Below are 11,975 nucleotides of genomic sequence, written 5' to 3' on the forward strand. Positions count from 1 at the left end.
CCATCAGTCTCACTATACGAAATGCATCGCCGGATAATCTGGTATGCTCCCTATCTAAACAAGAACGGCTCATCCCATCGATACCACTTCACCTCATGTAGAAACTTTTTCCTTTGAGCATAAGAGAGTTCTGGGGGAATAATATTACTTACCAGATAGTTCATAATATCTGCAAACCATGGTTCTTCTTCTTGCACCCCAAAAAGTTGCTCATCAGGAAAATATTCATTGATCAATGTCTTGTCCCGTGAAGCCTTACCTTGATCTTCCAAGCATGATAGATGATCAGCTACCTGATTCTCTGTACCTTTCTGATCCTTGATTTCTAGCTCGAATTCCTGAAGTAAGAGAATCCATCGAATCAACCGAGGTTTTAAATCTTTCTTCGAGACCAGATATCGAATAACAGCATGATCATTGTAAACTGTCACCTTTGTCCCGAGCAAATAAGATCGAAATTTCTCAAAACGATATACAATTGCCAGCAACTCCTTCTCTATGGTAGTGTAATTCAGATGAGCACCATTAAGGGTCTTACTAGCATAGTAAACCACATGGAAAATATTTTGCCTCCTCTAGCCAAGAACTGCTCCAATTGCATAGTCACTAGCATCACACATCATCTGGAAGGGCTCATTCCAATCAAGTGCAGTAATAACAGGTGTTGTAGTTAAACTCTTTTTCAAGCTTTCAAAAGTAGCTAGACATTCTTCATCGAATTTTAAGGGAACATCCTTTTCCAGCAGATTGCACAAAGGCTTAGAGATTTTGGAGAAATCTTTGATGAATCGCCGATAAAAACCCGCATGACCAAGAAAACCGCGGACTCCTTTAACTGAGATTGGCGGAGGAAGATTTTCAATGACCCCCCATCTTGGCCGTATCCACCTCTAGACCCTTTCTAGATACCTTGTGCCCAAGAATGATACCCTGTTGCACCATGAAGTGACATTTTTCCCAATTGAGCACCAGATTGGTCTCAACACATCTTTTCAGGACCAACCCAAGATTGTGCAAGCATTCGTCATAAGAAGTCCCGAACACGGAAAAGTCATCCATGAAGACCTCCACATTAGTGCCAATCATATCTGAGAAAATGGCCATCATGCATCTTTAAAAAGTAGCAGGTGCACCACAAAGTCCGAAAGAGACTCGACGAAAAGCGAAAGTACCAAATAGACAAGTAAATGTGGTCTTCTCTTGATCTTCTTGAGCAATACAAATCTGATTATATCCCGAATATTTATCCAGAAGACAATAGTACTCGTGACCAGCCAATCTGTCAAGTGTCTGATCAATAAATGGAAGCGGGAAGTGATCTTTCCTTGTGGCTTTATTCAACTTTCGATAATCCATGCAAACTCTCCATCTTGTGATTGTCTGAGTAGGGATGAGCTCATTCTTCTCATTAGCTACAATGGTAATGCCTCATTTCTTAGGCACACACTGCACCGGGCTCACCCACGAACTATCAGATATAGGATAAATGATTCCTGCATCTAGCCATTTAAGAATTTCCTTCTTCACAACCTCCTTCGTGATAGGATTTAGCCTCTTTTGTTTCTCAACAGTTGGCTTGCTTTCTTCCTCAAGCAGAATTTTATGCATGCAATAAGAAGGGCTGATTCCCTTGATATTTGTTATAGTCCATCCAATTGCTGATTTAAACTCTCTCAGAATTCTCAAGAGCTTATCTTCATCAGTTTCTGAAAGGTTAGATGCAATAATAACATGCAAAGTAGATGCATCACCTAAAAATGCATACCTCAAGTGATTAGGTAGTGGTTTGAGCTCAAGCGTAGGAGCTTCTTCAATAGATGGCTTGAGACACTTTGGAGAATTTTTCTTTTCCAATCCAAGAGACTCGAACGGCAAGTCCAACTTCCTCTTCCATGGGAATGCATTCAAATACTGCATCTGCTCTTCCCCTTCTTCATCTTCACTATCAAAAACCCTCGTTAAGGCTCTTTCTAAGGTGTCAGTCCTTAGCAAGTGATCAAGCTACAAAGTCACTACGGAGTCGACCAACTCCACTTTAAAGCACTCATCTTCATCAGTGGGGAATTTCATTGCATTGAAGATATTGAACGTGACATCCTGACCTTGAACTCTCATGGTTAGTTCACCCTTCTACACATCGATAAGAGTCTGGCCCGTAGCTAAGAATGGTCTTCCCAAGATAATGGGAATCATCTTATCTTCCTCAAAATCTAGAATGACGAAATTAGCAAGGAAGATGAGATTATCCACCTTAACCAAGAGATCTTCCACTACTCCTCACGGATAGGTGATGGAACGGTCAGCCAGTTGCAAAGACATGTTCAGAGGTTTTGGATTAGGTAGTCCAAGTTTCTTGAAAATGGACAAGGGCATCAGATTGATGCTAGCTCCCAAGTCACACAAACACTTGTCGAACGACAGATTGCCAATGGTGCAAGTTATCGTGAAGATTCCTGGATCTTTAAGCTTAGGAGGTAGTTTCTGTTGCAGCACAGCATTGCACTCTTCCGTTAGAGCAACAGTTTCCAACTCCTCAAGTTTTAGCTTCCGAGATAGAATACCCTTCATGAACTTAGCATAGCTCGGCATCTTTTCTAGAGCTTCGGTAAAAGGTATGTTAATGTGTAACTTCTTAAAAACCTCTAAAAACTTGGCAAATTGCGTATCGAACTTCTGCTTCTGAAGCCTTTTAGGATATGGCAGAGGTGGGTAGACCTGTTTATCCCCTGTATTACCCTCAGGAGGATTGCTTTCAACAGATTTCTTCTTCGATTCCACCTCAGCATCCTTCTGCATAACTTTTTCAGCTACAATCTCATTCTCTGGATTTTGTAAAGGTGTAGATGCACCTGCATTCTGAACAGAGTTTTCATAATCTTCATCTTGTTGAATTTGGGGGCTCGTGACCTTTCCAGACCTCAATGTGATTGCCTTCAACTGCTCCTTGACTTCCCTGTTGCCTGCGTTAGCTTCTGTATCACTAGGAAGAGTTACGGGTTGACGGTTCAATAAAGCATTGGCAATTTGCCCTATTTGATTCTCCAGAGACTTGATAGAAACCGCTTGGCTTTTGCACATCAGCCTCAACTCCTCCAATTCAGATTTTTCATTAGTAGGTTGACCGGCACTTCCATGCGCTTGTTATTGAAGTTGGAGTTATTGTCATGGTGCATACTGTTGTTGAAAACCAGGAGGGCTGAATTTCTTTGCTCCAAACTGCTGATAAGGCTGTTACACAACACCCTGATTGTTGCTCCAGCTGAAGTTAGGAGGACTGCGGTTGTTAGAATGATAAGTGGCAAGAACTGGTTGTTGCGACCTCTGAAAGTTGTTCATGAACTGAGCTGATTCACTATATATAGCACATTTCTCCATCTCATACACACCTGCACAAAGTTCACAGACACTTTTGATCTGATTAACTCCATAATTAGCCAAGGAATCCACTTTCATCGTTAACACCTTTAGCTGAGCAGCTATAGCCGTAGATGTATCCACCTCCAGAATTCCTGCTACCTTGCCTTGAGGTAGTCTCTGAGTTGGGTTCTGATATTCATTAGCAGCCATCAATTCAATTAGCTCATAAACTTCATCATAGCTCTTAGCCCATAAAGCTCCACCTGATGTTGCATCGAGCATGGGTCTGGACTGCGCTCCCAAACCATTATAAAAGCAATTGATGATCATCCAGTCAGGCATTCCATGATGAGGACATTTCCTAAGCATCTCCTTGTAGCGCTCCCAAGCCTCACACAAAGATTCTCCCGATTGCTGCATAAATTGAGTAAGAGCATTTCTGATTGCAGTTGTCTTCGCCATACGGAAGAATTTAGTAAGAAACTTCTGAGCAAGATCCTCCCAACTAGTGATAGAACCTGGTGACAGAGAACGCAACCAGCACTTAGCTTTATCCCTCAGAGAGAATGGGAAAAGCCTCAGCTTCACAGCATCTTCAGAAACATTGTTGAAGTTGAACGTGTCGCTGATCTCGATGAAATCTCTAATGTGCATGTTGGGATCTTCCTTTGGAGAACCCCCAAACTAGACTAAATTATGCACCATCTGAATCATGCTAGACTTGATTTCAAAAGAATTAGCCGCAATGGCTGGTCTGACAATGCTAGACTGAATGTCATTGATTTTTGGTTGAGAATAATCCATCAAAGCTTTCGGATCCACTGCTGGTTCTCCCATTGCAATAAAAACTTCTTCTTCAACTTTCTCAACTTCTTCAAAAACTTCTTTAACTTCGTCTAGTGTTTCCTTACGAGATTGAGAACGTTTTCGCATACTCGCTCTCACTACACCATATATTGGCTATTGCAAGCCCCAAGTACATTTCTGTTGCATAAAGTGTTGCTGTAGGTCAAATAGTTGCTTATCTGTTGCAATGTTTTATAATATGTTGCATAAGATAGGAAAGTGTTGCAGTGATTTAATGCTTTTTAAATAATATTATAAACAAATAAGCTATTGCAACACGGTTTAAAATATGTTACAATAGCAGTTACACTTTTGGTCAAATTGACCGAAATATTTAGGCGGGTTAGATTGGCGGGCAAAATTAGTACCAAAATTTATTCTATCTCTCTCACTCACAGCTATTCTATCTCTCTCACCCTCTCACAGCTATTCTATCTCTCTCGCTCTCTCACAGCACAGGTACTCATCTCTCTCTCTCTCTCGATACTCATCTCTCTCTATACTCATCTCTCTCTCTCTCTCGATACTCATCTCTCTCTATACTCATCTCTCTCTCTCTCTCGATACTCATCTTTGTGTTAAAATTGATGATACCTAAAATCGATTTGAGGTATAATACATTTAATTGATTAGAGGTAAAATCGATTATAGATTAAATTGATTCATATAGAAGTTGCATTAGAAGTTGTTGATTATATGTATATATATGTATATATAGCCCACATTTATTTTTTGACATGCATTTTGGCAGGTTATTTGAAGGTTATTTTTATAAATAGCTAAAGCTGTTATTTAATTTGAAGGTTAGATTTTTCTTGCTGTTACTCATTTTTAAATTTTTTTCTTACTGAAATTTGTGTGAAGGCTCTGAAATTTGTGTGTGTGCTCTGTTATTTGAGAGTTTTTATGATCTAGTATAATTTTTGGGTTTCTTGTTAGTTTAAATTTATGAGCTCTGCTTTTTGTTTTAAATTTGTGTTTATGCCCTGTTTTATGATGCTAGTTGAATTTGTTCTAAATTTGTGTTTATGCCCTGCTAGTATAACTCTTTGAATATTTGTTGTCATATTTTGTGTTAACGACCTGTCAAGCATAATAAAGTACTGTTTGTTTGTTTAATTTATTTTTTGTTGAATAATCATGTAGAGAATGGATGTTGAAGGAGAAAAATGGGTAACACTTCCAAGATATAGTGATAAATATAGGATGGGGGTTAAAGCTTTTATTACAAATGCATTTTCTGAATATGCATCAGGAAATGAGTTGAAATGTCCTTGTAGAAAGTGTAGTAATCATTATTGGTATGGTGAAAGCGTTATAAAGGAACATCTCATCTGCAATGGTGTTTGTCCACAGTCCACTGAATGGATTTATGAAGTGTCAAACCATAAGAATAATGATGTCGATGATAACATGGACAGTGATATAGGTATGGGTTTAGCAGATGAGTTAGAGGCAATGATACGTAACACATATGAGAATTGTAATAATGATAGTGAACATGGAGTTAGAAAGGGACTTGATGACGATGCAAAAAAATTTTACCGGCTTGTTGAGGAGGGTGGGCAGCCTTTGTATCCTTAGTGTCTTAAGTTCACTCGATTAAGTTTCATAGTTAGGCTCTACCAACTAAAGTGTATTCACGGATTTAGTGAGTCAGCATTTAGCGATTTGCTTAAGTTGATTAAGGAAGTTTTCCCAAATTGCAATGTACCATCCTCTTTTAATGCTGCAAAGGGTATGATTAAAGATCTAGGTCTGGACTACCAAAAAATACATGCTTGTCCAAATGACTGCATGTTATTTTGGGGTGAAAATGAAAAACTGGATTTTTGCAAAACGTGTGAAGCTTCAGGATGGAGAGAAGTTGAAAATAAGGATACTGGTAGTGAAAAAAATAATGTGTCAAAGGAACATAAAATCCCAGTAAAGGTGATGAGATATTTTCCTTTGAAACCAAGGCTGCAAAGAATGTTCTTAAACACTGAATTGTCTAGATTAATGACATGGCATGCTTTAGCACGAAAGAGGGATGGGAGGTTAAGGCATCCAGCTGATGGTCTGGGGTGGAAGTCTATGGATGCCAAGTATCCAGATTTTGCTGGAGAAATTAGAAATGTTAGGTTAGGTTTAGCATCTGATGGATTCAATCCTTATCGTTCAATGAGTAATTCTCACAGTACCTGGCCAGTCATACTTGTTAATTACAACCTTCCCCCCTGGTTAATCATGAAACCAGAATATATAATTCTTTCTACCTTAATTCCAGGCCCCATACAACCTGGAAACGATATCGATGTATATATGCAGCCGTTAATTGCAGAGTTGAATGAATTATGGGAAGTTGGAATACAAACTTACGATGCAAGACGTGATAGTACATTTCAATTACACGCAAGCCTCCTATGGACGATAAGTGATTTTCCTGGATATGGAGTCTTATCAGGTTGGAGCACTAAAGGGCACTTAGCATGTCCTTCATGCCACTATCAGACCTCGTCAACCTATTTGAAACATTCGAGGAAAGTTGTGTATTTGAACCATAGAAAATTTCTGCCTCCTAACCACAAGTGGAGGTCTGATAAGAGGCGATTTAATGGTGAAGTGGAAATGGGAGAAAGTCCTGAAATGTTAACGGGAATAGAGGTTGAGCATCTGTTATCTGGTTATGAGAATAGTTTTGGGAAGTGTAAGACGAAACAAAAAACTTGTACTGATTGCCCTTGGAAGAAAAGGTCCATTTTTTTTGAATTACCATATTGGAGTACTCATATGGTTAGACACAACCTTGATGTTATGCATATAGAGAAGAACATTTGTGATAAGATTTTGGGGACTTTGTTAAATATTGGGGGCAAGACAAAAGATCATGTTAATGGTCGTCTTGATTTGAAAGAAATGGGGATTAGAAAGATTCTTCATCCTTTCAATTCTGATGATAAAAAACATGTTCAAATTAGGGCAGCTTGTTTTGATATGACAAAAGAAGAAAAGGAATTGTTTTGTTCAATGTTAATGAATGCTAAATTGCCACACGGATCCGTATCAAATATCAGTCGTTGCGTTCAGATCAAGGAGCGTAAGATTTCTGGTTATAAGAGTCATGACGCACATTATATACTCCAATATTTGTTACAATTTGCTGTCATCAAAACTCTAAAACCTGAGGTAGCAATACCTTTAATGAGGCTGGGTGCATTTTTTAGGCATATATGTGGAAAAGTGATTGAATTAGATGATGTTCAGAAGTTGCAAGAAGAAATAATTGAAATACTTTGTCAACTTGAAATGATCTTTCCACCGTCTTTTTTTGACATAATGGTTCACTTGCCAATTCACTTGTGTAAGGAAGTTGAATATGGTGGACCAGTACACATGAGGTGGATGTATGGAATTGAAAGATATTTGTGCAAACTGAAATCCTATGTTCGAAATAGGAGTAAACCAGAAGGTTGTATAGCAGAAGGGTACTTGGCAGAAGAATGTTTAACATTTTGTTCCAGATTTTTAAGCAACTGTGATCAAAGCAAAAGTGATAATTCTTGTGAAACAGATGCTGGATATCCTATCGGATCTCGAAAATATAAAAATGGGAAGTCTATATATTTGGAAGACAATATCTGGAGCAATGCACATCGCTATATAGTGTTCAATTGTGATAATGTGGAAGTCGAGAACCTAAAAGAGTAAGTATATATGGTATATAAATATGATGCATATCTCTATTTCCAAATTAAACCAGTTTAAGTAAGCTAATATTATATTATATATTATGTTTGTAGGGAACATCGTGCCTTGATTGAAAAAGAAGCAAAGATAAAGAAGTATAAAAGAGAAAGAACGCACACAACTGAATTTCAGAAGTGGTTAAAAGAGGTAATTACAATGAGAGATGATGTTTCAGTGGAATTATCCTCCTTGGCAAAAGGGCCACATCGAGTAGCCAAGAGGTTTAATGGCTATATGGTTAATGGATATAGATTCCATACGAAGCGCAGGGATGGAAGGTGTACAACCCAAAATAGTGGTGTCTTTCTAACAGCCTTAACCACCAGTTTTGCGAGTGCAAAAGATCAGAATCCAATAGTTGGGGATGTGGTTTACTATGGTGCAGTTGAAGATATTATTGAAGTCGACTATTGGGGAGCGTTAACTGTAGTTCTATTTAAGTGTCGTTGGTACCAAAGGGAGAGGGATTGTTATGGCCTAACAAGAGTCAACTTCAACAAGTTCTGTCAAAAAGATGATCCGTTTGTTCTGGCTACACAAGTACACCAAGTTTATTATATTGAAGATCCTACTGAAAAAGACATACATTTTGTTATCAAGAATTTACCAAGGGATCAGTATAGTGAAGTAGAAGAGGGAATGTCACTTGAAGATGTTAATGACATAGGTTATGTGCCAAGGGGACATAATATCCTTAACGATGTCAGCTGGTATAGAGATGATGTGCCTATAAAAAAAATCCCTGTTACACCAGATGAAGAGGAGGATGATCGTGAAATCTAAAAAATATAAGTGCTAGCTATTTACTTTTTGTTATTGTATTTTTTCATTGTGCTTCCTGCTTAAGACATCCAACTGCTACTTCTAAATCAATGTAATATTTTATTGTATTAGACAATGAAAAATTGCACTTCATGCTTTAGTCATATCAAACTGCTACCATTACTCTATTCTTGTATTTTATTTATATTCACAACTTGGTCATTTTCTTTATTTTCTGCAAACTTAGTTGTTTTCTTGTACTCTCTATAAAATTGGATTAATTAATTATCAAACTACTTACTATTAAATTGTTACTAATTTTTTTCCCTGTTCTTCTTTTTCAGGATGGCAGAAAAAGATTTTATTATCAAATTCTACCATAAGGGAGAGTTCATGAAAACAAAATATGTAGGTGGGACATGTACTGAGATTCCAGAATTTGTTGATGCTGATAAGTTCTCGTACACGGTTGTGATGGAGTATGTGAAGGATGATTTGAAATACACGGAAATAGGCGGAGTTTATGTCAAAAACATGCTGAATGGTTGGAAACTAATTGCCAATGACAGTGAACTAAGTGAGTTTATAAAGACAGTTGAAGGAGTTAATTTGGAATTTTATGTTGATAACATAATTGACAAATCTATTGATCCAACAACACAAATGCAACCACATGTGATTGTGCGACCAAGAACACAGTTTTTTGAAGGTAATGCTTAATATGGTTAAGATGATTAAATTTCACATGCTGATTTAAATTATTATTTTCACCACTACTTGCATCAACAGGTTTACAAGCAAAAAAGAAGTTTGTGACACTACAAGGGCTACAAAAAAAGAGGGAAAGTAATCGATTGGCTGGAAAATCGGTTGAATATGATACTGCATTTCCGAAGGTTAGGAAGTATTTAAATTGTATATTACATATTTGTCCTATAATGTATGTCTATAGTTTAATGTAATATATATCTACTCTATATTTCAGAATATTCCAGAATACGAAAGAAAAAGGTTGATGCGAAAGAAAGAGAACGCTGAGATGATAGAGAAGCTCAGCATAAATAAACTGTCAGCTGATCTTGGTAAGAAAAAGGACAAACCAAAAGAGAAAGTACAGGAGGATGATGATTCAATGCTAGAGTTTGATCGGGAGTACATTCCTGGACACGATAGTTTATCTGAGGATGAAAAGGATACTGCAGAGGTTATGTCAAAGCAGGTTAGGCAAAGAAAAAAAATTAAGCTAGTTTCTGCAGGTAAAAAAATGAACAATACTGCCCCCCGAAGAACACGTTCAGCAACAACTCCTTCGCAAGTAAAAATATAATTTGTTAATTCTTCTATTTTATAATTTATCTACTATATTAGTCTGTCATTATAATCTATACTAATTATGCTTGGATGACAGATTCCAAATTTGCCCCCATCCCCAACTGAAAATGCACCCCATCTGCCAACCGAACAACTACCACCTCCTCCTCCATTGACAGATGGTTTACCTCCTAACTTGCCCCTGAGAGCAGGGCCAGTGCCTCCCAAAAATCGTAATGACGGAATTGGTTCAATGGAGGCTTTTTTGCTAATGCGAAAACGTAAAAAGGACTTGGAATTTGTGAATGATCATGTGGATGAGGGTCCTGGTCAAACTCAAGACGAGACACATGAAATTCCATCAGGTCCTTATAATTGTTTTTTAAGTTGATTAAATAGTAGTTTCAATATTGACAATACTCTTGGAACATTAATTAGTTTATTTGTTCTATTTTAGGTCCATCAAAAGTAATAAAGCGTAGAGGACCGACATTAATGAAGGATGTGTACACAAGGGACCCTAGCAAAAAGAAGGTTATTAAGTTGAATTCAGAATTTCAGGCCGTGGCAGACGATCCCAAGGTCTTATCTGAATACAAAAACTTCTTAGGGACCTTGGCCAGGGAGTCTGTGCCACTTGATTACATCAGTTGGCATAAATATCCTGAAAGTGAGAAGGAGAGGCTATGGCAATTTGTTAACGTAAAATACAAAATTTTCTATTGTCTATCTCACCGGATACAAAATTTTCTACAATATGGCTAATTATTTTAATTGATTTACTAGAAAAAATATATCATTCCCGAGGAAGGAAGAACCTTTACACTGCGGACTATTAATGATTTGTGGAGGTTGCACAAAAGTCGGGTTAAGAAAGATCATTATCTACAATATGATAATGATGAGGATAGGCTAAAAAATAAGCCTAGTTTTGTTTCAACTGAAGTATTCAAGGTGCTGCTCAAATACTGGGGGGATGAGGAAATTCAGGTATATAAATTGATATCGCTCAACTAGATAATATTCAACCTTTTTTTATGTAGTCTGTTTTTTAATACTTTGTTCACTTCACTTAATTGTCAGAGACGATCTAAGACTGCTTCAGAAAATCGTGCCTTGATTGTAGAAACACACACAGCTGGTCGTACAAGTTTTGCGCAAATTGGAGAGAAAATAGTAAGTCATGTTTAAAGCACGGTGTTACTTTTATTAAGAAAATGTATGTAGTTTCGGAGTCTTGAATATATTCTGGTTGAACTTGGTCTAATAAATAAATAAAAATCATAAGTAGTAGTATAACTTTTAATGTGCTTATGAAATCCCAAATTCTATATTTCCTTAGTTTCATTCTATAGTTTTTAATGTTATGACTTCAATTCCATTCTGCTGGCAGAAAGCTGAGAACAAAATCGAACCTAAAGAACCAGCTCCCTCGGATCTTGTTTACGTTGAAACTCGTAAACGAAAGCCAGGACGTAAATACAAGGTAAAAGATCACTTTGACAAAATTGATAAATTTGCACTTGTAAAAAAAATATTATCGCTCGGCTCTAGTTAAACTTAATTGTATTTTCTGATCCCTCAATATTTGGCAGACTACAATTCCTACCGATGACAAGGATGAAAATGGACATGCTCAACATGATATTGAAGATGGTTCTCATGGGGCAAACAACAGTGCTCACACAGAAAAGAAATCAAAAAAGCCAGCCCATGGACCGAATTGGCTTATTGGAAGATCAGGCCGAACGAGGAAAACTGTTAAGCTAGATGTGCCAGCATTTAGTCAGAGTTCTAGTGCTAGTATTGATGTTGCTGATTTGAAAAAGTCAATAAAGGAGGAACTTCTTACTGAAATGCAGGAGATCATTGACAAAAAGGTTCGGGAGAAACTGTCAAAGGTAATAGGCAGATTGGGGGATATAGTTCCTGATTTTAATGATATTGCTGTTCAAGAGCTATATTCTGAT

The 11,975-nt window shown here is 37.4% G+C and overlaps 1 non-coding gene across 1 annotated transcript; it reads left to right on the forward strand.

The window, feature by feature from the left end:
* Positions 1–3,697: 3,697 nt before the first annotated feature.
* On the forward strand, positions 3,698–3,804 carry LOC141676274 (small nucleolar RNA R71). Its single transcript, XR_012556872.1, has one exon. It is a non-coding gene; the product is annotated as a small nucleolar RNA R71 (small nucleolar RNA).
* Positions 3,805–11,975: the final 8,171 nt, after the last annotated feature.

Source organism: Apium graveolens, chromosome 7 (assembly GCF_009905375.1).
Source record: "Apium graveolens cultivar Ventura chromosome 7, ASM990537v1, whole genome shotgun sequence".
Classification (NCBI taxonomy): domain Eukaryota; kingdom Viridiplantae; phylum Streptophyta; class Magnoliopsida; order Apiales; family Apiaceae; genus Apium; species Apium graveolens.